We start from the raw sequence: 6115 nt of genomic DNA on the forward strand, positions 1-6115 counted from the left end.
TAAAATCCATATTTTCTATAAAAACGGAGACAAAAAAGGTCTCAAACCTCTTTAAACTTTATCATATGTTAGTGAAAGATGCAACTATGCATTAAAACATTATTTTCATATTTTTGAATTTTTCTCAAAATCTATGTGTTAACCCCTACGAAAATATTTAGTTGTTCCGTAAATGCTCTATATACTGAGGTCTATGATCTTTAGTGTTGTTTTAAAATTTCTAAACACATTCTACATTTTTATTAATGTATATTAAAGTCTCTTTAATTGTACATGGGCAACGTTTAATTTTTTTTGTCAATTAATTTAGTAAAATTTCATAATACTCCTTAAATTGATGGTCAAACCACAATAAAATCGTTATTTTATAGACAAACGGAGAAAACAACGGTTTCAAGTCTCTTTGACCTTCATTATATGTTAGTGAAAGATTCAACTATGCATTAAAACAATATTTTTTATATTTTTGAATTTTTCTCAAAATCTATGTGTTAACCGGTACGAAAATATTGAATTGTTCGGTAAATGCTCTATATACTGAAGCCTATGATCTTTAGTGTTGTTTTAAAATTTCTAAACACATTCTATATTTGTATTAATTTATATTAAACTCTCTTTTATTCTACATGGCCATCGTTTTAATTTTTTATCAATTAATTTAGTAAATCTTTGTAATACTCCATAAATTGATGGAATAACCACTATAAAATCGCTATTTTGTAGAGAAACGGCGATAACAAAGGTTCCAAAACTCTTTAACCTCCTTCATATGTTAGCGAATGATGCAAATATGCATTAAAACCGTATTTTCATATTAACCCCTACGAAAACTTTTTGTTTTTCGGTAAATGCTCTATATAGTGAAGCATATTGTCTTTAGTGTTATTTAAATTTTTTAAATATATTCTACATTTTTATTAATGTATATTAAACTCTGTTTCATGGTACTTGGGAACCGTTTTAATTTTTTATCAATTAATTTAGAAAATCTTTATAATACTCCCTAAATAGGTGGAATAACCACTATAAAATCGCTATTTTGTAGAGAAACGAAGACAACAAAGGTTCCAAACCTCTTTAACCTCCTTCATATGTTAGTGAAGGATGCAACTATGCATTAAAACGGTATTTTCATATTTTTCAATTTTTCTCAAAATCTATGTGTTAACCCCTACAAAAATATTTTGTTTTTCGGAAAATGCTCTATATAGTAAAGCATATTGTCTTTAGTGTTATTTAAAATTTTTAAACACATTGTATATTTGTATTAATGTATATTAAACTCTCTTTCATGGTACCTGAGAATCGTTTTAATTTTTTTGTCAATTAATTTAGTAAAACTTCATAATACGCCCTAAATTGGTGGATTAACCACTATAAAATCATTATTTTCTATTAAAACAGAGACAACAAAGGTTCCAAACCTCTTTGAGCTTCATAATATGTCAGTGAAGGATGCAACTATGCATTAAAACTGTATTTTCATATTTTTTAATTTTTTCTCAAAATTTATGTGTTAACCCCTACAAAAATATTTAGTTTTTCCGTAAATGCTCTATATACTGAAGCCTATTATGTTTAGTATTGTTTTAAAATTTCTAAACACATTCTACATTTGTAATAATGTATATTAAACTATATTTCATGGTACATGAGAATCGTTTTAATTTTTTGTCAATTAATTTAGTAAAACTTCAAAATACTCCCTAAATTGGTGGATTAACCACTATAAAATCCTTATTTTCTATAAAAACGGAGACAACAAAGGTGGTAAACCTCTTTGACCTTCATCATATGTCAGTGAAGGATGCAACTATGCATTAAAACATTATTTTCTTATTTTTGAATTTTTCTCAAAATCTATGAGTTAACCCCTACGAAAATATTTAGTTGTTCCGTAAATGCTCTATATACTGAAATTTATGATCTTTAGTGTTGTTTTAAAATTTCTAAACACATTCGACATTTGTATTAATGTATATTAAAGTCTCTTTATTTTTACATGGGCAACTTTTAATTTTTTTGTCAATTAATTAGTACATGGGCAACTTTTAATTTTTTTTGTCAATTTTGATGGTCTAACCACTATAGAATCGTTATTTTATAGACAAACGGAGAAAACAACGGTTTCAAACCTCTTTGACCTTCATTATATGTTAGTGAAGGATTTGACTATGCATTAAAACAATATTTTTATATTTTTGATTTTTTTTCAAAATCTACGTGTTAACCGCTACGAAAATATTGAATTTTCGGTAAATGCTCTATATACTGAAGCCTATGATCTTTAGTGTTGTTTTAAATTTTCTAAACACATTTTGCATTTGTATTAATTTATATTAAACTCTCTTATATTGTACATGGCCATCGTTTTAATTTTTTTATCAATTAATTTAGTAAATCTTTATAATACTCCCTAAATTGGTGGACTAACCACTATAAAATCGCTATTTTGTAGAGAAACGGAGACAACAAAGGTTCCAAAACTCTTTGACCTCCTTCATATGTTAGCGAATGATGCAACTATGCATTAAAACCGTATTTTCATATTTTTCAATTTTTCTCAAAATCTATGTGTTAACCCCTACGAAAACTTTTTGTTTTTCGGTAAATGCTCTATATAGTGAAGCCTATTGTCTTTAGTGTTATTTAAAATTTTTAAACATATTCTACATTTGTATTAATGTATTTAAACCTCTGTTTCATGGTACATGCGAATCGTTTTAATTTTTTTGTCAATTAATTTAGTAAAACTTCATAATACTCCTTAAATTAGTGGACTAACCACTACAAAATCGTTATTTTCTATTAAAACGGAGACAAAAAATGTTCCAAACCTCTTTGAACTTAATCATATGTTAGTAAATGATGCAACTATGTATTAAAACTGTATTTTCATATTTACGAAAATATTTAGTTTTTTCTGTAAATGCTCTATATACTGAAGCATGTTATCTTTAGTGTTGTTTTAAAATTTTCAAACACATTCTACATTTGTATTAATGTATATTAAACTCTATTTCATGGTACATGGTAATCGTGTTAATTTTTTTGTCAATTAATTTAGTAAATTTTCATAATACTCCCTAAATTGGTGGACCAACCACAATAAAATCGCTATTTTATAAACAAACGGAGATAACAAAGGTTCCAAACCTCTTTAACTTTCATCATTTGTTAGTGAAGGATGCAACTATGCATTAAAATTGTATTTTTCATATTTTTGATTTTTTTCTCAAAATCTATGTTTTAACAACCCCTACAAAAATATTGAATTTTTTAGTAAATGCACCGAAGCCTATTATCTTTAGTGTTATTTTAAAATTTCAAAACATATTCTACATTTGTATTATTTTATATTAAACTCTCTTTCATTTTACATGGGCATCATTTTAATTTTTTATCAATTAATTTAGTAAATCTTTATAATACTCCCTAAATTGATGGAATAACTACTATAAAATCGCTATTTTGTAGAGAAACGGAGACAACAAAAGTTCCAAACCTCTTTGACCTCCTTCATACGTTACTGAATGATGCAACTATGCATTAAAGTAGCGTTTTCATATTTTTGAATTTTTCACAAAATCAATGTGTTACCCCCCAACGAAAATATTTAGTTTTCGGTAAATGCTCTATATACTGTAACCTATTATATTTAGTGCAGTTTTAAAATTTCTAAAAACATTCTACATTTGTATTAATGTATATTAAACTCTTTTTCATGGTACATGGGAATCGTTTTAATTTTTTGTCGATTAATTTAGTAAAACTTCGTAATACTCCCTAAATTGGTGGACTAACCACTATAAAATCGTTATTTTCTATTAAAACGGAGACAACAAAGGTTCCAAACCTCTTTGATCTTCATCATATGTTAGTGAAGGATGCAACTATGCATTAAAACTGTATTTTCATATTTTTAATTTTTTCTCAAAATTCATGTGTTAAACCCCTACGAAAATATTTAGTTTTTTGGTAAATGCTATATATACTGAAGCCTATTATCTTTAGTATTGTTTTAAAATTTCTAAACACATTCTACATTTGGATTAATGTATATTAAACTCTATTTCATGGTACATGGGAATCGTTTTAATTTTTTGTCAATTAATTTAGTAAAACTTCATAATACTCTCTAAATTGGTGGACTAACCACTATAAAAAAAAGTTGAGTTCGCCCTAACGCTTACAGACACGATACCCGAGACAGCCTTTGCGTTTCCTACTTTCGGCGCCGGTGGAGTTAGATCTCGCCGGCGCCGGGATCCTTTTACTCGTCCTCTCTGCTTCTTCCTTTCTCTGTTCCTCTCAAACTTCCTCTCTTTTTACTGTCTGTTTTTAAACCTCATGTCTCTTGGGGGTTTGGAGATCTATTCTGAGCTTGCAAAGAAGAAGGATTCAACTCCATATGAAACCGATGCTCGCTGTGTCGCTATCCACTTGGCTGATTCTTCTCTGTTCTGCGGTTCGGTTCCAGTCTCCCCTCCTGTCATGATTGTTAACCGCGTCTCGGGTGAAAGCCCCGAAGAATCTTACTCAAGAGCTTGTTCTCAACTGTTAATGGTGGGGTTTGAAGCTGTGTCTCCTTGGAGGAGTTGGCTAAGCTCATCCATGGTCCTCTCCGCTCTTGTAGAACCACCGGCTGTTTCTGACTGCTCCTCCTGTCCACTGCCTCATCTTTGGACAGAACTCGATTGTCACCGGCGGTTACCCTCAACATCAACTCGTAGTCTGATGTTTGTTCTCCCTAAAGGGAAGAGTTACTCTGTTTGTCTATTGTGTGGGCGAGGAAACAGATCCGATATTCTTCTGCCAGAACTCGTCAGAACCATCCATGTTATTTTCTGTGAACACAATGGTCAGTCTCGGCAGTTGTTGACGACTCAGTGTGTGGACTTGCAGAAACAGTTCCCTGCATCATTGGCAGATTTTATCCTTCGCGTCAAGGGACACTGTCCGGAGTCCTTACAAGACAGACGAAGCGTACTTTCACTCAGCTATTGGTCTGCTCTTACAATCCTCATACGTCGACCAAAGCTGTCTAACTCAAGCTCAAGACAATGCTCGGTACCAATTCCATATATGAGATTCCTAAAGCTCACTTCATTCAGCCTTTTAAATTTATCTTTTTTCGATAAGTTTGTTCAAAATTCCTCTCGACGAGGCCGAGAGAGATCTATTTCCACTTCCTCCTTTTCAAAGGAGAGAAACTATCCCCTCATATCCCTCTGCTTAAGAGGAGACAGTCTCCCGGAACTTAAAACCGGAAAAAGTTACCAATTTCCTAGCCGTTTGTTATCTTATGTGAAGGTTCGCTTGGAGCCGGTAGATGCAACGATTCACATTGTTATGAGAGTCGAGGTTTTGGATGGTGTTGCAACGTCACATGTTATTGTGACTAATCGTTCGTTATTGGCAGAATTTGAAGAGCGGTGTAAATCTTTCATAGATTGGTTCGTAAGTGGCATCTTCGATTTCTTGCTTAAAGCTTTATCAAACTTTTTAAAGTTTGTGTCTCTATCCCTGTATTTTATTGAATGTTATGCTTTGGATTTAGCCTTTTCGCTCGCACATCTGCTTATATGCGATGATGCTACTTCTTTTGTAATCCTTTAAATTTAGTAATGAAGAAGTTTGTGCACAAAAAAAAAAACCACTATAAAATTCCTATTTTCTATAAAAACGGAGACAACAAAGGTCCCAAACCTCTTTGACCTTCATAATATGTTAGTGAAGGATGCAACTATGCATTAAAACATTATTTTCATATTTTTGAATTTTTCTCAAAATCTATGTGTTAACCCCTACGAAAATATTTAGTTGTTTCGTAAATGCTCTATATACTGAAGTCTATGATCTTTAGTGTTGTTTTAAAATTTCTAAACACATTATACATTTGTATTAATGTATATTAAAGTCTCTTTAATTGTAAATGGGCAACTTTTAATTTTTTGTCAATTAATTTAGTAAAATTTCATAATACTCCCTAAATTAATGGTCTAACCACTATAAAATCCCTATTTTATAGACAAACGGAGAAAGCAACGGTTTCAAACCTCTTTGACCTTCATTATATGTTAGTGAAGGATTCAACTATGCAACAATATTTTTT

Source organism: Brassica napus, chromosome C5 (genome assembly GCF_020379485.1).
Source record: "Brassica napus cultivar Da-Ae chromosome C5, Da-Ae, whole genome shotgun sequence".
NCBI lineage: Eukaryota > Viridiplantae > Streptophyta > Magnoliopsida > Brassicales > Brassicaceae > Brassica > Brassica napus.